Raw genomic sequence first — 26,187 nt, 5'->3', positions numbered from 1 at the left:
ATGAGTCTACCGCAAAGAGATCTTGGAAATCCAAGAAAACTTGTTTCAACTTTTGCTTTTGTTCCAGAGTCACACAGGCATCAGCTAGGTTGACTCTCTCTTCCACCATCTGCCTGAAGCCTGGAAAGACTTCTGGTTTGGCTATCTCCGCGGCCTCCTCCAGCTGGGTGGAGAAGTCCCTGGTCAGAGTGCTGATTTGGACTGGAGGCTTCAGGTGGGAAAGGTAGCCCTCATGGACCTGGAAAATCACCTCATCCCTCCTGAAGTCACAAGTCACATCTTCCTTACCATAGGGGCAGGAGGTGTACACCAGGAAGTTCCCCCCATGCCGTGTAAAAATCCTGTCTGGTGTTGTATTGTCATCACTGTCACTGTCAAAGCAGTCCTTGGGGATTGGCCCTAACAGTTCATTACCTAAATCGATGGAAAAATGACGGTCATCAACCGCCATTCCAATAATGGTGCATGCGGCTAGAGTAATACACTTTAAGTCGCTGTTATCCACCTCTATTAGAATGGTGTCATGTTCTATGTTGACTAATGGAGTTGGGTTTACCGCCAACCCTTGCTGTTGGAGAGAAGCGTTTAGATGTATGTAAGCATCAGGGTTTTGCAAATAATGTCCTCTTTTAGCTTTCACTTCCAGGGAGAATTGTCGGGTCCTTTCTGGGATGGTGACTTCCTCTTTGATCTGAATTTCAACTGCATAACGTAGCAATTGAGCTGACCTAAATGCTTTTTCTGGATCATCAAAGCCCATGGGATTATCCGCTAATCGGGACCAAGCTTTGAAGTTTATTAGGTCCAAACTAATGGCAAAGCGATTGAGAATGTCACTGCCTAAGTAAAAGGCGGCAGGGACGTCTCGCACGACCCAACAATTGTGAACTATGCTCTTGTTGCCAATGGAGATTTTGAGCATACACCTGCTTGGCAGGAGATGTTTGGAATTAGGTGCTTCCAGGTCCATTTCCCATTCGTCTATCAGTTTGAAGGTGGGAATGGCTGGATCTTTTGGGAGTGGCGAAACATGGCTTCGCTGATGAAGCTCTTACCGTTGTTCACACACACTCGAGCGAGAACAGAGTCCTTCCCATCATTTAACTGAACAGGGATGAACAACTGCTCTCCAATTTGCTGAATATCAGCCAGGCTCTGAGCTGATTTCACATCTTTCTGGACTATAGGAGTGGGAGTTTCTGATTGTGGATTGGTAAAGAATTTCAGGGTGTTTCCTTCCAGTGTGGAATACCACCTTAAACTGGAAGGAAGGTTGATTTTCAGAAATAGAGAGGACCCCCCATCACCAGTCTGTTGTCCTACTGCTATTACTGTAACGTCTGGAATTTGGTTGTTCTGGAAGTGAAATTCTACTTGGTTAGATTTTTGTTCAACCATGTGGCAGGTGCCGTTTAAACTAACATGGTTGACACTGTGTTTTAATTTTATTGGTCGGCTAGTCTGGGTCCAGAGGACCTTGTTTACGCAATCTATTAAGGGTGACAACCTCCTCAGGAGGTCATTCCCCAGTAAACAAGGGGTGCCCTCTGGAGTCACTACTATGACTGGGTGTTTCAACTTGTGTCACCCAATCTTAATGTCCAAGTCTGCAGTCCCCTAAATGGGAATTTCCTTCCCGTCAAAGTTCTGCAGTTGTCCAGGAAGAGAGGTGAGAGGAATTTGGTAATTCTCTCCCCTTCCTGCATTCAGTTCATCAAAGGCCCTTCTGGACAGAAGGGTAGCTTGAGATCCCGTGTCCACCAGCGCTGAAATCGTACCCTGCCCCTGTACGTGTACCGGGGCATAGTATCTTCCCTCCTTCTCCTCAAGGGGGCACAGATAATGCACATTTTTGGACAACTGGTGGGCTAACTTTCTTGTTTTGGACATCGCTAGCGAAGAGATTTGGGCAGAATTCTGTGGAGAGCCTTGGGAATCTGAAAGAAAAAGTTGGCAACTGGAGATCAGAGCCATTGTGGGTTCCCCTGGTTCCGGTTCTGAGACGCCCCGCCCTTTTTGGAGGCAGTCACCAGGATGGGTTTGAACCAGGGGATTTTCTTGCTGTTGGTTCTGGGATGAGATGGTGGGCGGCGGTAGCTCAGTCTCCACATCTCCCCAGTCTGGGTTGGAATCCCTTGGGACCCATTTTTCTTTGGGAGGAGTTCCCCCCTCTCTGAAGGAGAAGATCCTTTTCCCAGGATCCTCTGAGGATCCCTCTCCCTCAAATTGGAAGATCTGTACCTCCTCCTTAAACTGAGTCTGTTTGGGTCTTTTGTTTATCCTACCCCCCCTCTGCTCCTTAGGAGGCAGACTTTCAGGGGCAAGAGATTTTGTTTCCGGTTCCTGGGTTTCCAGGGGCTGTTTACAAGTGAGGAAGGAAGCTTCCTCCAAGGCTTTACACCCCCCTTCCCTTTGTGCCTCCTCCCTGGGAACCGGTGAGTTATCGGGGTGCTGCCCCGTCATTGTTCTGGAGCACCAGGTCCAGAGTTTGGGGCATTCTGCGGTGGCACGCTCATCTGAGGGTTCTGTTGAGCCCCCAGTATGTGACCCAGATCCCGTGCCATGTTTTGGACCTGGCGCTCTAACTGGGAAACCCACTCAGGCTGATACGGGGCCCTGTTTTCTCCCCTGGGCTGATCCCGGGAAGGGTAGCTATCCCTTCTTTGGTAGTACCCCTGGTTGGGAAGATTTGGATACCCCTCCACCCTTGGCCTCCCCTCTCCCGGATTCGGTTGTCTGGGCTCAGGGAATTGGGGAAAGAACGGTGGAGGATTTTGGGGCTGGAAATTGGGTGGATACCTGGGGAAAAAGTTCTGCCCAGGATTTGGAGAATTTCTGCCCTCCTGTGGGAAGTTGGGAGGGAAGTTCCCTGGGTTAGGTGCTTGGCTGGATCCCCCCCCTTGGGCTGGAGGAGTCCACACATAACCCAGGATGGGTCGATTTCCCTTGTAATGGGGACTTACATAGTCAGGAGAGCGAGGGACCCCATTTGTGGGACTACCTCCTTGGCTCCCTGTCTGTGACTGGCCCGAGGACCTTCTGGGCCTAGCATTATTAGGTGCAGGTAGGTTTTTAGGTCCCCCCATCTCCAACTCTAAAACGGGGGTGACCTTTACCTCTGCCACCTTGGCAGCAGCAGGGGTGTTGTTGGCTTTGGGGTTTTTGGGCTGGTTTTTGTTTTCCACCGGTTTCTGCACCACGTAGATGCGGGTGGCTTGTTCAATGACCCATTCTAAAGACCTTTTCTCATGAAAATCTCTCACGAGCTGAGTCATTATGTATTTGGGCAAGGCATGGAAAAACATATTAATAAATTCTCTGCTATCCGTGCGCACCCTTCTTGTGGTCTGTGCAAAAGCACGCTTTAACTCCTGCACAAATTCTTGTGGGGCCTGATCCTCCCCACATTGTAAATTGTAGGCTGCCTTGTGAGCCTCTTGAGGATTTCTATGAGTAGAAAAATGTTTCAAGATGGCCGCCTTATAGGTGGACCATCTTAAATGATTTTGGTCCTCCAGCCCCGCAAAGAAACTGGAGTATTCCGGGGAGAAGGTCCACTTTACATATTGAATACAGCTTTGGCTGTCCTTCAAATGGAAAGTCTCCATCATTTGCTCAAACAACTCTAAGTGCTCCCAAACAGAATACTTGGCGTTCTTATGATAAGGCGTGATGACGCTCCTGATTGCCTTAATCTGTTTCAATGGGTCCTTAATCAAGGCCCTTTTTGCCTTATTGGCCTTTTTGGTTCGGGTAACCCTTGTCCATTCATCTTCTGACTCAGAGGCACTGCTCCCAGAGGTTCCCGTCTGTTCTTCCAGGTTTTCCCGGATTCTGCGAGCCTGGGAATGGCTGGCAGAATGTGGGGACCTGGTCTCCTGTGTCCTGTACCGCTCAGAGGAGTCTTCAGATCCCTCCTTGCTGCCAGGATTTGATGGGTACCCCCCCCACTGACCTAACTGGGCAGAGGTTTTCAGGATGCCCTTGATGGGCCTACTCTCCTGGGGTTCCCCACTAAATTGCACTGTGCTTGGGTGCCCATACCCGGATGCCCGCCCATCCATTCCTGGGAGGTACTGGCCTATGAGCCCCATGCTTCTGGCTGGATAGTAATCTGCCATCCCTGTGGCCCGGTGCTCATGTGCGCCAGGGGACATAGGGGTGGCAGAGTCCAGGGACTGAGAGAGATAAAGGCCTCTGGTACTAGGGCTCCTGAGGTTATGCTCAGGAGTTTCCCTTTCCCAGCGAACCCGGTCTCTATCCGCCCCTGCTCCCTGTTGCAATGCAAGAGCCTGCGCCTTCAGTTCCTCAGTTAAGGCCTTACTAGACTCTATCAGTCTCTCCTGCATCGCTACCTGTTGTTGGAGCCTATCATTGTGCTGGCAGAGAGCCTCATTCTCTCTCTGCGTTTCCTGATTGGTCCTGGAGCACTGGGCCAGTCTTTGCTGCAGGAGGGTTACCTCCTGAGCTGTGTCCCTATCGGCCTGCTCCTTTCTTGCCAGAGCATCCTCCACCTTCCTGGTGTGCTCTAACAAGTTCTGGTGTTCTTTTTGGAGGTCACCCAGTCCCTGGACGGCCAGGTGATTTTCTTCCATTTTCCTTTTTAAGTGGCAGACTTCCTGGCCTAAGGTATCCCTTTCCTGACTAAGAGCCTGCATCTGTGCCGCCAGGTCGTCCCTTTGCCTTTGGAAGGCACCAGCTTTCTGGCGCTCCTGATCAAACTCTGCCTGGGTATCCAGGTCTTTCAGGATCAGTTTATTGCTCTCTGCCTTCTCCCTATCTAGGTGGCTTTGCAGGGTGACTACCTGCTCAGCACATGCCCTATTGAAGTCTAACTGTTGCTCCAGCTTTTTCTGGCTCTGCAGTAGGGAGTCCAAACCTTCTTGGTACTCCTTCTGCAAGGCCAGAAATCTGGTATCCTGGTCAGCCTTTTCCTGTTGCAGGATGTCCATATCCCTCTTTATTTTAATGATGTGCTGTCTACTCTCATTTTCTGACTCCTGGCTCCCCTGCAGCCTCTGCTCAGAAGAGACCAGGTCAGATTGGACCTTCTCTAACGCCATCTGTCGCTTATTCGCCAGATCTTGGCTTTCAGTACATTTATCCTGCATGTCTCCCATATATAGGTACAGGTATGCCGCTATCCTAACCATCTTGTCTTGTTCATCCTTAGCCTTCGGGGCCAAATATAGTTCACTCAGGGCCACATGTAGGGGACCCTGATCCGCCCATATATCTGACCCTGTTTCCGTGATCTGGGGTGCGATTGCTTGCAACCAGACCGTCTGGTCCTGATGAGTCCACTCACCTCTCACAAATAACTTATGTAAGAAGTGCTCTCTGGCTATTTTCATATCTACCAAGGTCGTCATTCTGGAATATGAGTTCCTTCCTGACTTACAGAAGTTTATATTATATTTTTGCAAAACAGACCTTTTCCTTAGAGCGTTCCTTTGAGGAGTGCTTTACAGCGTAACACAGTGTGTGCTCCGTCCGGATATGTGTATCTGGTCAGCTGGCACGCTGTATTAATCTGCACAAGTGATAGATCTAATCCAAACATCCCGGACGAGCCCCCAATTTGTAAGAGGATTCAATTCAACACTACAGCTAAGTCAATGCCTAGTCTGGGATACTGAATGGAAACCCTTATTGATATATCTTTATGTCCAGTTCATGCGTTCTGGATGACTACCCCTATATAACACCCCTCTCTAGGAATCCCCCTGACCCCACTGAGCCAAGAAGTAGTTCTGTTTTGCAATTTAAAAGGTTTATTTGAGAATTTAAACAATATAGATATATATCACACTTTATAATAAATTAATAATTGGATATCACACTTAATATGAGCAGTAATCAATAATGGATAGTCTGGCACTAGCACACTTGTGAATAGGAACAGAAGAATAAGGTGGTAGAGAATGCTTTATATAAGTTCAGATGGATGCAATGTTGAATGAAAATGCAATACAGAAAATACTCAATATGCTTTCAACAAAACAATTTAATCACTTTTCTCTGGCAATCCCCTCCCCCCTTTATGCAATGCAAGGAAATGGAAGGAAGGCACACAGTTCTCAGAAATGCAATCAAATGTAATCCCGTTCACCCCAGCAAGCTTAGACTACAGATGTTTAGAAACACAGGCCCAAGAAGCTTTTATATGTGCTGGCAATGAAGTGAAAAATATGCTAAAATGCTTTTAATTCCGTCTAGAGGTTCAGGGTGAGTGAAATATACTTGAGATGAGTTCAGGCTCACTTTAGCAAGGATCTAGGAGTAACTAGCAGGTTAAATGAATTTTTGGCAAACGAAAGCAAGAAAACTGCTGTTTTCACACGTAAAAAAATTTTGCAAATCGCGGCAAATTCGCGAGTGCGTTTTTCGCGATTGCGGCAAAACTATAGGGAATCGGTTCTATAGGTTCTAGGTTCATTGAAAAGCTGAGATTCTAAGCTTTCAGAGGAAAGTTACTGCAAGTCTCTAGCACAAACGGTTACGGAGTTATGAACGATTAAATAAAGGTAGTTTTCGGATTTGGAATGTTAAAATTCAAAGTGACAGCTAGCAACTAGAAAATGACAGGTGACAGCTTTACAAATGACAGGTGACAGTTAGGAGGCAGTTCTACTTAGATTAAAATAGCTTGGATTAGATTATTTTAACTAAGAGATTGGTTCTGCACAGTTCTGCTAGGTACTCACACTATATTCTTGAATTAAATGGGCCTCGCCACGGATCTGGTCAGGTTTTAGACTGGACTCTGGTCTGGTCTCTGCACTTCACAGTGATCTGGGTCAGCTCTCTCTCTCTCTGGATTCTGGAGATTGATGGATTTGAAGTCTGGATCTTTCTGCACAGCTTTCTCTAGAGATTGATGGAGGTAAAGTATGGATTTTCCCGGCAGAGCGTCCCGCAGCAAATGGATTTGAAGGTCCCTATCTGTCCTGACTGTCTGCTTTTATGTGTTTTGAAAATGGGTGTGTGTGCAGCATCACTAGGCTCTACCCCTCTCCACTTGTCATTGGCCACTTCATCCTCTTCCACTTGATTGGGGGAATGAAATGAAGTGTCATCATGATGAGGTCTGTTTATGATACAGAGAACCCACCCCTGTCAAATTACACACAATCTATATTTTGACCCAAAAGACATATTTGCACAGGTACACATTTGTTTAAAATTACATGCACCCATCACATATCACAGGAGGTATACCCTGTCCAAATCTGCTCTTCCTGGGAGCTTGCATTCAGAAATGGCGACATTTGCACTTTTTAACTGGTTTCGCAATATCGGACATTAACCCAAATTTACACGCATGTGCGCAAGGAGTATGGACATTACTTGATGAAGTGTCAGATTTTTAACATGCATACATTTTAAGTAATACCCTCTTAACTGCTAGCTTGCCCCCAGATCATGCCACCGGTTCTAAAAACCTCTTAAAATGTGGCAGAAAAATCACAAGAATTATGGTATCATGTAAATAATTTTCACAAGTCCGCTCTATGAGTTATTCATCTTTTTCTAAAACCATATTCTGGCTACAGGGGTGTGGTTTCCCCCCAGCACAAGGTTGAATTTCTGGTCTTTCCAGTTCTGCCAAGCCAGCTTGCTCTCACAGGCAGTGCTCCTCCCCTTTACTTCCAGGAGGAAGCCACTTTTTACGGCCCCCATAATAAAACATTTGCCTCAGTCAGGACAGGGCTTTGTTCAATTTCCTGCAGAGCCCAGGTAATTCAATCAGGGAAGTGTCATATCCCTTTTGGTGGGAGCAGCAAAAGGCAGATAGGCCTGGGAACACAGCTGTTGTGCAAGTCTCAACTCCTGTCGGGGGTAGCTGGTGGGCAGAATTCAGTTCCTTAAGCTAGGTTTCAGATAAAATGTCACTTTTTGTTCCCCAGTTTAAGCCAAGACAATTTTTACATATGCAGCTAGAATGCTGATTTTAAGTTTAAAACTATGACATTTAAACAATTGAAACCTGTGTGACACTCAAAAGTAGGTCACTCATTTCTTTTAAACATTTAGATTTTTAGTGTCTTTCAGTCCAAATTTACTTGAACTGCTGAAATCCACAGCTCAGCCAGTCTTGTTATAAACCTTCAAGTCACTTCAGAATATAACTTTACATTGGCCCTCATTACGACCCTGGCGGAAAGCAACTGACCTGACCGCCATAGCGTAAATAGCGTTTCCGCCATGGCACGACAGAGCAAAGTGCGGCTAATTCTGACCCATCGGGCACGAGCACTACGTCTTGGCGGAAGTGCAAAGTCCGCGATGGCGGAAATGTCCCCAAAACGCCCCTCACCGCCGTCGTACTGCGACCTAGGTGCAATTCCGCCACCGGACATAGCGGTCACCGTAATGAGCGGCAATCGGAAAATACGGTGACCGTAAATATACGGAAACGGAAGCAAAAACATGGTCCCGGAACGGGAAACAGCACGCCGTACACCTATAAATTCAGAACATTCACACAACCATTAAAAACACTACCCTGAGAGACATCCCAACCCGTCATCCACCCTAGTGAAACCAAAACAATGGGAAAAGTAGCGAAAAAAGCGTGCGACCGCAAGCGGCAGGTCCACTTCTCACGTGAGGAACTCACGGTGCTCACAGAGACCCTCCAGGAGAATGCTGCAGTCGTCTTCTCGACGCAAATGACCAGGACGGCACTTGCGAACAAGAAGGCCATATGGGCCCTGGTGGCACAGCGGGTAACTGCGATGGGGACCGCACCCCGCAACCCACAGCAATGCAGAAAGCGATGGGACGACTTGCGGATACGCGTAAGGAGCATACTATCCGCCAACCGTAACATTGCCACAGCTACCGGGGGAGGATCGGAATCACCCATCAAGCTGACCCCCTGGGAAAAAATCTGTGCCTCCACCATTGGAATGGAGACCATAGAGGGAGTCGGAGGGATGGAGAAAGGAGTGCAGACATCCGAAGAATCAGGTAGGTGGCCCAAATAAAACTATGCTAAAACCACAATGTCCAATCATGTGAAGTACCATGTGTCCACATAGTGCAACAGAAACACATGTCCAGGAGAACGTCCACTCACATTGGCCTGATAGCGGACATTAAAAGTCAAATTAAATAAATAAATAATTAAAATTCCTAAAAACACCCTCTACACGTGCAGCAGGCACCCCCTAACTGCAGGCTGCAATACAACTGCACCCTCAATCCACACAAAAATGAAACCACCTCCAAGGCCCTGACCCAAATCACCCTCAGGTACCACCCCAATGCATGTGATACATTGCCATTCCAATTTCCACAGACCCATTAATAACGCTCGCCCTCCTTTACTCCACCACAGGGTCCGATTCAAACGAGGAGCTCCAGGACACCCCTACCAGCACACCTGCAAAGAGGGCCAAGACCAACGGCCAAAGACCCTCCACCTCAGCAGCACGCATCAAGACACGGCAGCAGCACAAATCAAGTGGCAGCACACAGGAGGGGACTTCAACAGGCACCCCAGCAGCCAGCATGGCCACAACACCACCACCACCACAGGCCCCCCCAATGGATGCCACAGAAGGCACTGCTTCTGGTGGCAGCAGCACCATAGGTGACACTGCATTAATGGCAGCATGCTCCGACACAGAAAACGGTGATGTCGATGTACGATCCATCCATGACCTGTCTCAATCCCCCTGTTTGTTTCATCCCGTACAACATGAGGATACCACGCAGGGGAACTCACAAGACGACGACTGGCCATCCCCCACAAGCCCTGTGTCAAGGCAACATGAGGTGATCAGCCCCTCTGTGACACCACCGCAAATGTCCATGGCCCAGCAGAGGCAACAGTCCCTCGACCAGGTGATCGTGCAACAGCAGCAACTGTCCACGCTCCTCAAGGACCATGCTGATGAATGTGGGGGTACTAAGGCAGCCATAGAAACATGTACAGAGACACTAAGGGCAGAAATGGAGAGAAGCACCGAGAGCCTGAGAGAACAAATGGAGAGAAGCACCGAGAGCCTGAGAGTACAAATGGAGAGAAGCACCGAGAGCCTGAGGGGGGAACTGCATGCGACGTCCAAAGACGTATGTGCTGAACTTGCCGCTGTGCGCCGTGTGCTCACTGAGCTCTCACAAACCCTTAGGGACATGCATGGACGTGAGCAGGCAGAGACATCATCCGATGCAAGGTCCGTCCAGGGCAGCCCCCAACGTAGATCTGGGAGGAACCTGTGCTCCACAGGCAGGGGTGCCCCTGATACCCGGAGAGGGGGCTTGCAATAGCGTCTGCCCACTGACAATGAGCATCCTTGGACACTGGTGTTCGGGGGGGAGGTAGGAGGGTGGAGGGGGTGTGTTGGGCTTACTTGGGTGGCGGGTCGATGGGGTGTGTAACACAATTTCACATTTCACAATCATCCAATGAGATGTGTGGACATTGATCTTTGTGTACGAGGCCATCATAGGCGTACAGTTCATAATGTGCATGTTCCAGACACACACAGTGCCACAACTCCCGTGTCCATGTATCAACCACCAGGCGTGAGTGCTAGAAGCATGAATCTATGATAATCTGACGAGTTTCACAGGCCTCCTGTGCTTCGCGGACTCCTTCAGGTTCTGCCACATCCCCACCCACATCATGACCATATTCTGGTGCTTGCAGTTCTGCGTCAGGGGGCATGGGCACATTTCTACGCATGCACATGTTGTGTAGCATGACACATGCCATGACCATCTTAGCAACCTTCTCATGGCGGTACAGGAGTGCCCCGCCAGACCTGCTGAGGCAGCGGAAACGACCCTTCAGTAGGCCGAATGCCTGTTCTATGACTACACGGGTACGTGAGTGGGCATGGTTGTAGTCCTCCTCATGCTGGTCCTGTGGGTTCCGGAGTGGTGTAAGGAGCCATCTCTTCAGTGGATACCCGGCATCACCTGTATGTGGACAATAAAGGATGTTTGAGGAATGACATTGCTACATAAGCACCCCCCCCCTTCCTGGCAGGTCATTGCCGCATCACATACCCCACATTATCATGCATGAAAAGAGACTCACCGAGTAGCCAGGATCTGTTCCCTGCACGTAGCGTGGTATTGTAGAGTTCCGTAAGACCATGGAATCATGGGTTGATCCAGGAAATCGGGCACAACAATGTGTGATGATCCGGTTTGAGTCACACACCATTTGTACATTAAGAGAATGATATTGTTTTCGGTTGCGGTACTGGGCCTCCATGGCATGTGGGACAACCAATTCCACATGGGTGCAGTCGATGGCACCAATGCAACCCGGTATGCCGGCAAGTGCATGGAATCCCACTTTTGTGTTCGTAATTTCCTGCTCCGAGCGTGGTAGAGAGATGTAGTCGTCTGCGTGCTTCAGGAGGGCATCGAACACTTGCAATAGTGTCCGTGACAACAGTGGCTGTGAAATGCCATGCAACTGTCCGACTGTGTGCTGGTAGGTGCCTGTGGCCAGGAAGTGGAGTACAGACACCACCTTCAGTAGGGGTGGGATGGCGGTTGGGCTATCTATCATGCTGACAAGGTCAGCGTGTGTCATGTCCACAATGGCGGTTATGGTGTCCCGGTCCAAACGGTAGAGGGTGTGGATCTGCTCATCAGTGAGGTTGAACGGATGTGCTCGGAGGCGTGGGATTGCGGGCTGCCTGCGTGGTGGTAGTGGCTGTGCTGGTGGGCCTTGCTGGCCCTGCCTTGCCCTCCTCCTCCTCCTGCGTCTCCTCTGTGCGGCCGGTTGTTGTAGTAGTTGGTGTTCGTCTTCTTCTTGAAGTTGGAGTACTTGCAGTGCTATCAGGTCCCCCAGGGCCAACATCGCAAGTCCTGCTGCTAGCATTTTGGAGTGGGTGTGGTTGTGGGAGGGGGTTGGGTGTGCAATGTATGTGTTTCCAAGCTGTATAGCCTCCACCTGTGGTGATTCATTCCACCTGTGCAAGCTGCAATCCCCTTTGGGCGAGCACGTCCCGCACACAACGCTGCAAATCGACGCATGGCATCTTGCTATTAATATCATGTATTTCATCCCGATGGCAGTGAGATCTTGCTTCATATGTTAAATCTGCTATGCTCCCATTGTTTCACATACTATCTTTGCAGTCGGGAACATACTTGTGAAGGGTCCCTGGAATGTAGTACTCGATTAACGGTGGACCCTCATGCAGCGCTGTACCGCGGTTCACCGACGGGCGGGGCGTCCCATTTGTGAGTGTAGCCAGTTGCCATTTTCACACACTGCCGCACTAAATGGATGGATTTGTGATTTCAAGGGGTCACAGATGCCTTTCCGACATGATGTTGCAAATGAGGAATTCGAAGGACAGCGCTTTCGGTTTCCAGCTAGCGGCGAGGAGACTCCCACAGGTCTGACTGCAGATAGAAAGTTCTATTGTTTCATGTCCTTGGGACAGGGGCCATGCCGAGAATGCAATGATTGATATGAATAGTATGGGATGCGCAATAGCGTAGTGGAGGATAAGGCAGGACATTCCCAAATACATGTTACTTCACAACACTAGAATTCCGGCCTGGAGCACAGTGGATTTTGCAGACTGCATTTAGCACAGATTCAATGGAAATTTCTAATGTGATGTGAGTAAATAATCAGGCGTTTTTACACCGGGATGAGGGAATGATGTATGGATGCATGGACAGATGATTTAATAAAGAGTCTGCCATGTACATGGCTTTTTGGAATCTATCAACTTCCTCTGCGCTATGTGATGCAGGGCTGCCATAGTGGGACCATCGTCTATCTGCCCTTGTTGAACCCTCCCTGTCTCGACGCGCCTTCAAACACTTGTGTCTATGCACGTTACTAATCCCATCTAATGGATTCTGTTTTAACAGACGCATGCACACAAACACTTGTTTGTAATAGTGTTTTCACCTCGATTTATATGGTTATGATTCGCAAGTGATTATTGGGTGCGAATAATCCTTTTGAGTGGGCTAGCATGCATATGGCTGTGGATTTAGTGTGATCTTTGAAGTGAGTAATTCAAATGGAGTTCAGATGCCCATACTATTCTTTTTCGTTTCATTTGGGTGACAGGTATCTCCTCCCCTTTTGCCGCTGCCATCTGTATGCCACTCCTGCAGATGGCTTTTACTCCCAACACCTGCTGCTTCGTGTTAATCAGTGGAGCACCATTACGATCTTATGGGACGATCGCCAATGGCCCACATGCCCTTACGCAGTACTAGTGGCTGGGAGCAACATTTTGAGCTTTCAGTTGGACTAGTGCCTACCTAATGGGATGGCCCTGCGGTTCTAGGCGCTTCCATGTTGCCTTTTTGACCGTGGATGTAGCCCCTGTGTACCATGGAGGAACAGGGCGTCACACAAGAAGAAGCTGGTCATTTATTGCGGATGCAGCCCACAATTATGAGATATGATTTGGAGTTCATGACCTAATAGCTGTATGGCCCGGGTGATTTTGTTGTGCATTAAATATTGATCATGATATTGACCTTGTAGCGTTATTCTTTGCAAGTAATGTAGCATATTCCTATTTGGGGAGCAATGTATTGTGAGGAGATCTGCTTTGGGTTCGGCCTTCTGAGCATAGTCGCGTGGTACTGTACTGGGCGCGTTTGCCTACGAAGGCCAGTAAGGTCAGGGATAGGGGCTGCCATTATGACTGTTTTAATGATGTCATGCTCATGGGAGGGGGATTGGCTTTTGTGTAACAGATGCCGGTCAGCCAGGTGGATTGGTGGAATGATGTGATTTTCAGAATATGGCTGGTCACAGGTGCCTGTGTTTGCATGCGTTTCTTTGAGGGAGACTGAGGTCATGTCCATTGGAATGGCTTCTGTATTCGCGCCATCTGTGCCCTGCTGCTCCCATTGGCCCCTCTTGAGATGTGCCTGGCTGCTCAGTCACTCTGCCAACTTGTGTGGTACATGCTTATGCTGCTGGTTGGTTTGTTTACTGGCAGGAGTACAGGGCTGGTGCAGTCTCACTCAGGATACTGCTTTGTATGTTGCCTTGCACTGGTGTCAAGCGATGGGGGGCCTGTTTTTGTTTGTCTCAGTTTTCAGTTCATGTTGCTGTACTTGGAGCTTCACATGCCTGTGCTGCATCAGTACGGCAATGGTGCCATGGCTAATATGGATGGCCACTCACAAGGCACTTGGAGCCCCTACATTCATTTGTTCGTTGGCATGCATGGGTGACTTGTACATTTCACTGGTTGCATTGTTTGACTTCATTGCACCTACGAGGAGTTGTGCAATGTGGCCAGGGAGTGGTGTACAGGCACTCAGTAAGGCCTTTTACGGTTGGTTTGCGATGCCGTACTTCTCGCCATGGCGGAATGGTACTTTCCGCCATGCTTGATGGCGTTAGGTCCATGTCCGCTAGGGTCAGAATTCCCGTACCGTTGCGCCATGGTGGTAATTACGGTTTCGCAGTGCGCGCGTGCGCGTACTTGGTGCAGTTAGCGTTGGCGTTCACTACGGTGTCGCTAATGGCATCGTACTTTACGGTGACGGGTCATGATCGCAACGGGCGGTATTCGATGGCGGTATTGCATTTCCGCCATCGTTTTTCGATTTCCGCCAGGGTCGTAATGAGGGCCACTGTATCCACCTCTCAGTAAGTCTTTCTTTGGCATGCTTTGGGTTCATTTATTCAGTTTTACACAAAGTCAGGTGGTTTTAAAATGCCGGCTTTCTGATAGTGGTGAGTACTGGTACTGCAACCATTTTTGGGATTTAAGAAAATGAATTCCCCACAATTCTAGGTTGCTTTTGGCAATCAGCATTGCCATTCCCAATGGTTTCAGACTACTGTGTGGGTAGTCCAATGGTGGTTCTAGGCAGTGCCCTTCTGTGCCCATAACATCGGCAAAAATGAGCGGCAGCCTATTCTTCATGCATTTCCCTGTGCATTTTCTGGGAAGCTCTGGCCATCATGATGTTTTCCATGTCAGTACTGTACAGTTTTTGAGGTAGGGCTTGGATGCATGGGTAAAAACATCCCACAAGCCTTGCTAGAGCACTAGGGTATGATTACCATCTGGTACCCAACCCCTTTGACCCCCAATTGCCCAGGACAATAGTTCACATCGACTCCCATACGCACAATAACATCAGTGCCATGGCTGGGAGGCGAACAAGCCGTAAGGGTGGCAAAGGTGGCCGAGCCCCAAGTGGTGGCTGTGGTGGATCCGGTAGGGGACGTGGCTGTGACTTGCAGGGTGCCCCTAGCCCCCCATGTGTGAAGGAGCAGTCAGGGACAACCATGCCACCCCCCCCTGGTTGAGGTTACCGTGGCTGACACCATCCATGCTCAGCCCTTGTTGGACCAGCCCACTGTGGAAACAGACCTGGCACAGGGTGACTCCATGGCTGACTTCCAGGTCAGCAGGTCTAGGGCACGTGCACCGGTGAACGTTGGTGTCATCAGGCCACGTGGATCAGGGGCAGCTAGGTCATCTGCTGCCCCGCGTAGGCAGCCTGGGGAGGCTGCAGGGGCAGCTGCGGCTCCATCCACCCCACCTCTCACACACCCATCCAGGACAGTGTCAGTCCAAGTCCATCATGCTGACATTCCCCCTGACACCATCACACTTGAGATAATTCCTCCACCAACTCCCATGCTGAGTGTGCAATCCTACGCTCCTGCCCCTAGTGTCCAGTGCGGCGCAGGACACTCCGGATCCCCACCACCTTCCAAGCGGAAGAGGAAGAGTGCTCGTCCAGAAGAGGCTGATGCCCCAGACACGGCTACACAGTCCGGCCCGTCAAGGAAGCCCAGCTTCAATGAGGCCGAACTGAATGAGCTTGTAGAGTATGTGTCCGCACATGACCGCAAAATGGTGATTGTTGCAGGATCCAAGACCACACCTGCACAACGTCAGGCACACTGGCAGACCATTGCAGACATCATAAGTGCCCTTGGAATCGTGAGGCGCACAGCTAATGAATGCTACAAGCGCTGGAATGACCTGAAGCGCAGGGCAAAGAATAAGCTGGCCTCAAGTCATGCCGAAACTCTAGTGACTGGAGGTGGGTCTCCAGCAGACAACGTAGAACTCACTCCACATGAGCAGGTTGCTGGGACCTACATCATGGGGGAACAGATCCAAGGCGTGCGAGAAGTGGCAGATTACGAGGCATTGTCCGGTGAGTGCACATGCATGTGTGTCATCCATGTGCATGGTGTGTGCGGGAGGGCTTCTGTTTGGGTGCCAGGGGAGGGTGTGTGTGCCTGAGTGGTTCGGCTCACCCATGTGCCTCTTCCTTAACATTCTTGGTAACAGCATTTGGGTATAGCAGCATCCCTTCTTCCAACATTAGACACCCAGCCCAACACCACGCCAGTTGCCCTTGGAGTGTCATCTTGCCACATCACTGTTGCTTATTTACCTCTGTTTATTCAGGCAGATTGTTTGCATACCACCACTTTTACTCGGGATTTCTCAGTCCTATTGTCACATGTCTGACATGGCTATGGTACAGTGGACTGGCTCAGTTTCGTGGACATGATTAGTTTGGACATGTCCCTGTGCTATAGGACCATTTTTGACAGGCAGCTGCATGTTAAACATGTGAACCATTACAATGAAAATAATCTATCATATAAACAAACTGGACTGAATGAACAATTGGTGACCTCCTCTCCCTCTTCACTTCATGGCTAGGGTACATGCCATCTGTGTGATGGCATGTGTATTTGACCTGCCAATCACTGGCCAATGTGTGATGCCACTGCTAGGCAGCATGCAGCAAATGTGTTCATCTTCCATCTTGGTGTCATCAATGTGTGCCATCTGCCTCCCCATCACACGCAGTGATGGTGCATGCATGGGAGTGTTTTAGTCATGTGGGACATGTGTCAATCAAGTACTGTTTCTGTAGCCTCTCAGCCCTCATTGTGTGCCATAGTGCTAATGCCTGTTTCTATTTGTTTTCTTTTATGTCTTTGCAGGGGAAGACGCACCTGATACTGCTGGGGTTGTGGAGATGGTGCAGACCCAGGAGGGGTCTGAGGGCCGACCGACCACCAGTGAGGGACGTGGTGTGGTGGTGGGTGAGAACCGACAACTGCTGCAGGTCGTGCTCTCAAGGGGTGTCTCTGGCTGCACCTCCCCCGAGCTGTACTCAGGTGTTGATTTGGATGATGAGACCTACGTGCCGTCGCAGGTGAGTGTTCCTGGGAGGGATTCTGTTCTGTCCGACCCACCTGCACCAGGGTTAGAACCCTCAATGGGGATGTCAGTGTTGGCAGGTACGCCTTTGGTGGTTACGGATGCAGGGTCACACTCCGCGACATCTGATCCTGTTCCTGGGCCAGCAGATCAGAGGGGGAATGCAGTCCCGCAGCCTCAGGCAGTGCCGGCACAGCAAGGCGCTGTTCGCCTTGCCCCAGACAGGTGTGGTGCCCGCCAACCTGGTGGCCGTACGCCACCTGGCAATACCGCATGGGAGCAATCCATTTACGGTATGGCAACCCAACAGACAGCATCATCAGAGATGATGGCTCAGGCCATGGATAGGGTGGCCACTTCCATTGTCCCCCCCGAAAGGCTGATGGAGCGACTACAGCAGGCAACAGACTCCATCTGCCAGTCACACAGGGAGGACATGTTGGCGTCTGACAGGGACAGGCGGGCGGCACTGGCGACTCTGCAGGAAGCCATCTCCATAGAGTCCCAGGGCCACAGGGAAGCCCTGAGGCTGGAACTCCTTCACCTCAGGATGACTCTTGTTGAGCTTGAGGCTTCAACAAACCGAAGGACAGAACAGCAGTTGGAGCATCTCACCCGTACGCTCTCAGCTGAGATGCAGGCAACTAGGGCGGAGGTCCGGGTATCCCGTGAGTTGTTGCATGGGGACCTCTGCACACTCATCCTCCAGAACGAGACCTACCACACCCGCATGCTTGTAGCCATGGAGGAACAGACTAGGGCTTTGCGTGGGCTGCCTCCCATAGTGCCACCACCTCCGGATGCAGCTGCAGAGGGTGAGGATAGCGACAGCAGTGATACTCCCACAATAGGGTAGCCGTGTAGGCCATGAGCCCATGGAGGTGTTTTTTTTCGCAAGATCCACACAGGTGGGTTTTGGTGTGCACCCTGTCCTCGGACCTCCTGGGTGGCCTCCCCAACCCCCTGGGCCCATTAATGGCCATTTTTTATTTTTTATTTTTTTTATTATTTTTTTGGGACAGTGTGTTGCCTTGTGTGGCTCCCCTGGGCATACGCTGCATTGTGGCTGGGCACATGCAGGCTTGTCATGGATTTGGTTCAGATGTTTGGGTTTTTGTCACACACATCCCTCCTGCTTCCTGTTTCCATGGGCTTGCAAAGGGTGTGCCCAAGTGACATTGACGTACATGGTGACATTGGACTCCCATGAGCTGTGTGGGCAGTCTGTAGTCAATACTGTGTATACATTCATAGTGCATATTGTTGTTGTATTGTACACTGCGTGGTGTATTGATATGTGCCTCTGCATCCATCTCATCCTCCATATTTGCAGGTCCATTCCTCATGTCTTCACAATGCGGTCCACCTTGGACATGGCACTGTTTTCATGTAGTATTTTGCAAGTGGGTATTCATTTCTGCAGCATGGAAGTGTCTTTTCATGACACTGCATTGGTGGTGTTTGTGTAGGTAGGGATGCACACATTGTGACACTTCCACATGAACAATCTCAGGCTGCTATGGTTCTGACAGTTTGCAGTCCCTTTGTTCGTCTTAATTGTCAGGTCGAGTCATCATTGCTTATCAGATGGTATGTGCCAGGCCTGTGTGCACTCCACTGGGGTGTGATTTCTATGTGAAGTAATTAGCCTCCAGCTGCGTACGGGCTGCCTCACCACGTGCCCTCTCCCCTCCCATGCGCAGCGGGCGTGCATGTGGTTGGGGATGTGGGGGCACCATCATGTCCACGGCCAGGCCCCGGCGTGTCGCAACATTGTGCAGGACACATGCTGCCACAATGATCCTGCACACTACTGGGGCGCATATAACAGCTGCCTGCCAGAACAGTGAAGGGAGCGAAAGCATGACTTGAGCACTCCGAATGTGCGCTCCACTATGCCCCGGGTTGCAATATGGGCTGTGTTGTATCCACAGGAGGTGTGATGGGGTTCCGAATTGGCGTCATCATGTGGGTGCTCAGAGGGTAGGCACTGTCCCCTGGTGAGGAGGTGATGGGTATCATTAGTGGAGTAGTGACATAACTCTGCATCTGACATGCATGCATGTGCAGCGGCATTCATACTCACCAAGCAGCCATGTATCGCCATGCCGCCCAGCTTCTAGGTCCCGGCTTAGGGTAGACATTTGGTAAATGAAGCTGTTGTGGGTGGACCCTGGATAGTTGGCATATACTGAGGTGATGATTCCCTTAGCATTACATACTACCTGCACGTTGATGGAATGCCAGTGCTTGCGGTTCCTATAGATGTGCTCAGATGCTCTGGGGGGACGTAGTGCCACATGGGTGCAGTCAATGGCACCTAGCACTTTTTGAAATTGTGCCACACCGTAGAAATCGAGGGTGGCAGCCTGCCTTTCTGCAGGTGTCCTGGGCAGGTATATGTGCCTACAGACTGATGGGCGTGCAGTGATGATGTTCAAGACCTGGTGTAGGCAGCGTGACTGCGTGGCCTGTGACACCCCACCCACTATGGCACTTGTCCGCTGAAATGATCCTGTGGCCAAGAAATGCAGTACATTGAGGACCTTCTCCAGGGGGCTTAGTGCTTGGGAGCACAGGGTGGGTGATGTGAGGTCATCCTCCCACTCACTGACCAGGTCCAGTATTATGTGTGGGGGAAACCTGTACCTCCCATACACCTGGTCATCAGGCATCCCAAAAAGGCTGGTTCTGGGAGTGAAAATTCGGGCCCTCACTATCCTCCTACTCCTTTGGTAACCCACGGCCACTGCTGCTAGGAATGATATATTCATCCTGGCGTATGAGCTTGTTTGTTGTTTGCGCGCACTTTTATGCTGCGCGGGTCGACGTATGCCTGCTTCATGCTGGCGTACGTGTCTCAGAATTGGACCATTTTTTGGCACGTCGTAGGCGAACATGTGAATCTTCCTGCCCACCCCAGGAATACACGTAGCACGCTCTCACAGGCACAGTCGCGGGTAAATATTCCCGCCCACGCCTGGAATACATGTAACCCACTCTCACAGGCCCAATCGCGTGTGGAGGTTCACGCGCACCCCAAACTACACGTACCCAGGCTAATCGCTTGTGGAAGTTCACGCGCACCCCGAAGTACACATACCCAGGCCAATCGCGTGTGGGACTTCCCGCGCACCCCGAAGTACACGTACAATCGCGTGTGGAAATTCCTGCGCACCCCGTAGTACACGTACCAAGGCAAATCGTGTGTGGAAGTTCCCGCGCACCCCGAAGTACACATACCCAGGCAAATCGCACGGCTGGGGGGTGGGAGTGGTGGGAGACATGAGTGGGGGCCTGGTGGAGGCTGCCCCTGCACTGCTGGGGGGTGGGGTGGTGAGAGACATGAGTGGGGGCCTGGTGGAGGCTGCCCCTGGTGGCTGTGGGATGGGGGTGGTGGGAGACATGAGTGGGGGCCTGGTGGAGGCTGCCCCTGCACTGCTGGGGGGTGGGGGTGGTGGGAGACATGAGTGGGGACCTGGTCGAGGCTGCCCCTGGTGGCTGTGGGATGGGGGTGGTGGGAGACATGAGTGGGGGCCTGGTGGAGGCTGCCCCTGCACTGCTGGGGGGTGGGGGTAATAGGGGACATGAGTGGGGGCCTGGTGGAGGCTGCCCCTGGTGGCTGGGGGGGTGGGGGTGGTGGGAGACATGAGTGAGGGCCTGGTGGAGGCTGCCCCTGAACTGCTGGGGGGTGGGGGTGGTGGGAGACATGAGTGGGGGCCTGGTGGAGGCTGCCCCCGGTGGCTGTGGGATGGGGTGGTGGGAGACATGAGTGGGGGCCTGGTGGAGGCTGCCCCTGCACTGCTGGGGGGTGGGGGTGGTGGGAGACATGAGTGGGGGCCTGGTGGAGGCTGCCCCTGCACTGCTGGGGGCGGGGGTGGTGGGAGACATGAGTGGGGGCCTGGTGGAGGCTGCCCCTGGTGGCTGTGGGATGGGGATGGTGGGAGACATGAGTGGGGGCCTGCTGGAGGCTGCCCCTGCATTGCTGGGGGGTGGGGGTGGTGGGAGACATGAGTGGGGGCCTGGTGGAGGCTGCCCCTGGTGGCTGTGGGATGGGGGTGGGGGGAGACATGAGTGGGGGCCTGGTGGAGGCGGCCCTGGTGGCTGTGGGATGGGGGTGGTGGGAGACATGAGTGGGGGCCTGGTGGAGGCTTCCCCTGCACTGCTGGGGGGTGGGGGTGGTGGGAGACATGAGTGGGGGCCAGTGGAGGCTGCCCCTGGTGGCTGTGGGATGGGGGTGGTGGGAGACATGAGTGGGGGCCTGGTAGAGGCTGCCCCTGCACTGCTGGGGGGTGGTGGTGGTGGGAGACATGAGTGGGGGCCTGGTGGAGGCTGCACCTGCACTGCTGGGGGGTGGGGATGGTGGGAGACATGAGTGGGGGCCTGGTGGAGGCTGCCCCTGGTGGCTGTGGGATGGGGGTGGTGGGAGACATGAGTGGGGGCCTGGTGAAGGCTGCCCCTGCACTGCCGGGGGGTGGGGGTGGTGGGAGACATGAGTGGGGGCCTGGTGGAGGCTGCCCCTGGTGGCTGTGGGATGAGGGTGGTGGGAGACATGAGTGGAGGCCTGGTGGAGGCTGCCCCTGGTGGCTGTGGGATGGGGGTGGTGGGAGACATGAGTGGGGGCCTGGTAGAGGTTGCCCCTGGTGGCTGTGGGATGGGGTGGTGGGAGACATGAGTGGGGGCCTGGTGGAGGCTGCCCCTGCACTGCTGGGTGTTGGGGGTGGTGGGAGACATGAGTGGGGGCCTGGTGGAGGCTGCCCCTGGTGGCTGTGGGATGGGGGTGGTGGGAGACATGAGTGGGGGCCTGGTGGAGGCTGCCCCTGCACTGCTGGGGGGTGGGGGTAATAGGGGACATGAGTGGGGGCCTGGTGGAGGCAGCCCCTGGTGGATCTGGGGTGGGGGTGGTGGGAGTCATGAGTTGGGGCCTGGTGGAGGCTGCCACTGCACTGCTGAGGTGTGGGGGTGGTGGGAGACATGAGTGGGGGCCTGGTGGAGGCTGCCCCTGGTGGCTGTGGGATGGGGGTGGTGGGAGACATGAGTGGGGGCCTGGTGGAGGCTGCCCCTGCACTGCTGAGGGGTGGGGGTGGTGGGAGACATGAGTGGGGGCCTGGTGGAGGGTGCCCCTGACTGCTGGGGGGTGGGGGTGGTGGGAGACATGAGTGGGGGCCTGGTGGAGGCTGCCCCTGCACTGCTGGGGGATGGGGGTGGTGGGAGACATGAGTGGGGGCCTGGTGGAGGCTGCCCCCGGTGGCTGTGGGATGGGGTGGTGGGAGACATGAGTGGGGGCCTGGTGGAGGCTGCCCCTGCACTGCTGGGGGGTGGGGGTGGTGGGAGACATGAGTGGGGGCCTGGTGGAGGCTGCCCCTGCACTGCTGGGGGCGGGGGTGGTGGGAGACATGAGTGGGGGCCTGGTGGAGGCTGCCCCTGGTGGCTGTGGGATGGGGGTGGGGGGAGACATGAGTGGGGGCCTGGTGGAGGCGGCCCTGGTGGCTGTGGGATGGGGGTGGTGGGAGACATGAGTGGGGGCCTGGTGGAGGCTTCCCCTGCACTGCTGGGGGGTGGGGGTGGTGGGAGACATGAGTGGGGGCCAGTGGAGGCTGCCCCTGGTGGCTGTGGGATGGGGGTGGTGGGAGACATGAGTGGGGGCCTGGTAGAGGCTGCCCCTGCACTGCTGGGGGGTGGTGGTGGTGGGAGACATGAGTGGGGGCCTGGTGGAGGCTGCACCTGCACTGCTGGGGGGTGGGGATGGTGGGAGACATGAGTGGGGGCCTGGTGGAGGCTGCCCCTGGTGGCTGTGGGATGGGGGTGGTGGGAGACATGAGTGGGGGCCTGGTGAAGGCTGCCCCTGCACTGCTGGGGGGTGGGGGTGGTGGGAGACATGAGTGGGGGCCTGGTGGAGGCTGCCCCTGGTGGCTGTGGGATGAGGGTGGTGGGAGACATGAGTGGAGGCCTGGTGGAGGCTGCCCCTGGTGGCTGTGGGATGGGGGTGGTGGGAGACATGAGTGGGGGCCTGGTAGAGGTTGCCCCTGGTGGCTGTGGGATGGGGTGGTGGGAGACATGAGTGGGGGCCTGGTGGAGGCTGCCCCTGCACTGCTGGGTGTTGGGGGTGGTGGGAGACATGAGTGGGGGCCTGGTGGAGGCTGCCCCTGGTGGCTGTGGGATGGGGGTGGTGGGAGACATGAGTGGGGGCCTGGTGGAGGCTGCCCCTGCACTGCTGGGGGGTGGGGGTAATAGGGGACATGAGTGGGGGCCTGGTGGAGGCAGCCCCTGGTGGATCTGGGGTGGGGGTGGTGGGAGTCATGAGTTGGGGCCTGGTGGAGGCTGCCACTGCACTGCTGGGGTGTGGGGGTGGTGGGAGACATGAGTGGGGGCCTGGTGGAGGCTGCCCCTGGTGGCTGTGGGATGGGGGTGGTGGGAGACATGAGTGGGGGCCTGGTGGAGGCTGCCCCTGCACTGCTGAGGGGTGGGGGTGGTGGGAGACATGAGTGGGGGCCTGGTGGAGGGTGCCCCTGACTGCTGGGGGGTGGGGGTGGTGGGAGACATGAGTGGGGGCCTGGTGGAGGCTGCCCCTGCACTGCTGGGGGATGGGGGTGGTGGGAGACATGAGTGGGGGCCTGGTGGAGGCTGCCCCTGGTGGCTGTGGGATGGGGGTGGTGGGAGACATGTGTGGGGGCCTGGTGGAGGCTGCCCCTGGTGGCTGTGGGATGGGGGTGGTGGGAGACATGAATGGGGGCCTGGTGGGAGCTGCCCCTGCACTGCTGGGGGGTGGGGTGGTGGTAGACATGAGTGGGGGCCTGGTGGAGGCTGCCCCTGGTGGCTGTGGGATGGGGGTGGTGGGAGACATGAGTGGGGGCCTGGTGGAGGCTGCCCCTGCACTGCTGGGGGGTGGGGGTATTAGGGGATATGAGTGTGGGCCTGGTGGAGGCTGCCCCTGGTGGCTGGGAGGTGGGGGTGGTGGGAGACATGAGTGGGGGCCTGGTGGAGGCTGCCCCTGCACTGCTGGGGGGTGGGGGTGGTGGGAGACATGAGTGGGGGCCTGGTGGAGGCTGCCCCTGGTGGCTGTGGGATGGGGGTGGTGGGAGACATGAGTGGGGGCCTGGTGGAGGCTGCCCCTGCACTGCTGGGGATGTGGGTGGTGGGAGACATGAGTGGGGGCCTGGTGGAGGCTGCCCCTGGTGGCTGTGGGATGGGGTGGTGGGAGTCATGAGTGGGGGCCTGGTGGAGGCTGCCCCTGCACTGCTGGGGGGTGGGGGTGGTGGGAGACATGAGTGGGGGCCTGGTGGAGGCTGCCTCTGGTGGCTGTGGGATGGGGGTGGTGGGAGACATGAGTGGAGGCCTGGTGGAGGCTGCCCTGCACTGCTGGGATGTGGGGGTAATACGGGACATGAGTGGGGGCCTGGTGGAGGCTGCCCCTTGTGGCTGGGGGTTGGGGGTGGTGGGAGACATGAATGGGGGCCTGGTGGAGGCTGCCCCTGGCTGCTGGGGGGTGGGGGTGGTGGGAGACATGAGTGGGGGCCTGGTGGAGGCTGCCCCTGCACTGCTGGGGGGTGGGGGTGGTGGGAGACATGAGTGGGGGCCTGGTGGAGGCTGCCCCTGGTGGCTGTGGGATGGGGGTGGTGGGAGACATGAGTGGGGGCCTGGTGGAGGCTGCCCCTGCACTGCTGGGGGGTGGGGTGGTGGGAGACATGAGTGGGGGCCTGGTGGAGGCTGCCCCTGGTGGCTGTGGGATGGGGGTGGTGGGAGACATGAGTGGGGGCCTGGTGGAGGCTGCCCCTGCACTGCTGGGGGGTGGGGGTGGTGGGAGACATGAGTGGGGGCCTGGTGGAGGCTGCCCCTGGTGGCTGTGGGATGGGGGTGGTGGGAGACATGAGTGGGGGCCTGGTGGAGCTTGCCCCTGCACTGTTGAGGGGTGGGGGTGGTGGGAGACATGAGTGGGGGCCTGGTGGAGGCTGCCCCTGGTGGCTGTGGGATGGGGGTGGTGGGAGACATGAGTGGGGGCCTGGTGGAGGCTGCCCCTGCACTGCTGGGGGTGGGGGTAATAGGGGACATGAGTGGGGGCATGGTGGAGGCTGCCCCTGGTGGCTGGGGGGTGGGGGTGGTGGGAGACATGAGTGGGGGACTGGTGGAGGCTGCCCCTGCACTGCTGGGGGGTGGGGGTAATAGGGGAGATGAGTGGGGGCCTGGTGGAGGCTGCCCCTGGTGGCTGGGGGGTGGGGGTGGTGGGAGACATGAGTGGGGGCCTGGTGGTGGCTGCCCCTGCACTGCTGGGGGGTGGGGGTGGTGGGATACATGAGTGGGGGCCTGGTGGAGGCTGCCCCTGCACTGCTGGGGGATGGGGGTGGTGGGAGACATGAGTGGGGGCCTGGTGGAGGCTGCCCCTGCACTGCTGGGGGGTGGGGGTGCAGGGGGACATGAGTGGGGGCCTGGTGGAGGGTGCCCCTGGTGGCTGTGGGATGGGGGTGGTTGGAGACATGAGTGGGGGCCTGGTGGAGGCTGCCCGTGCACTGCTGGGGGGTGGGGGTGGTGGGAGACGTGAGTGGGGGCCTGGTGGAGGGTGCCCCTGACTGCTGGGGGGTGGGGGTGGTGGGAGACATGAGTGGGGGCCTTTTGGAGGCTGCCCCTGCACTGCTGGGGGTGGGGGTGGTGGGAGACATGAGTGGGGGCCTGGTGGAGGCTGCCCCTGGTGGCTGTGGGATGGGGGTGGTGGGAGACATGAGTGGGGGCCTGGTGGAGGCTGCCCCTGGTGGCTGTGGGATGGGGTGGTGGGAGACATGAGTGGGGGCCTGGTGGAGGCTGCCCCTGCACTGCTGGGGGGTGGGGGTCGTGGGAGACATGAGTGGGGGCCTGGTGGAGGCTGCCCCAGGTGGCTGTGGGATGGGGGTGGTAGGAGACATGAGTGGGGCCTGGTGGAGGCTGCCCCTGCACTGCTGGGGGGTGGGGGTAATAGGGGACATGAGTGGGGGCCTGGTGGAGGCTGCCCCTGGTGGCTGGGGGGTGGGGGTAGTGGGAGACA

The sequence above is a fragment of the Ambystoma mexicanum genome, chromosome 4q (genome assembly GCF_040938575.1).
Source record: "Ambystoma mexicanum isolate Mex_15411 chromosome 4q, UKY_AmexF1_1, whole genome shotgun sequence".
NCBI lineage: Eukaryota > Metazoa > Chordata > Amphibia > Caudata > Ambystomatidae > Ambystoma > Ambystoma mexicanum.
Note: the sequence above shows the minus strand (reverse complement) of the source record.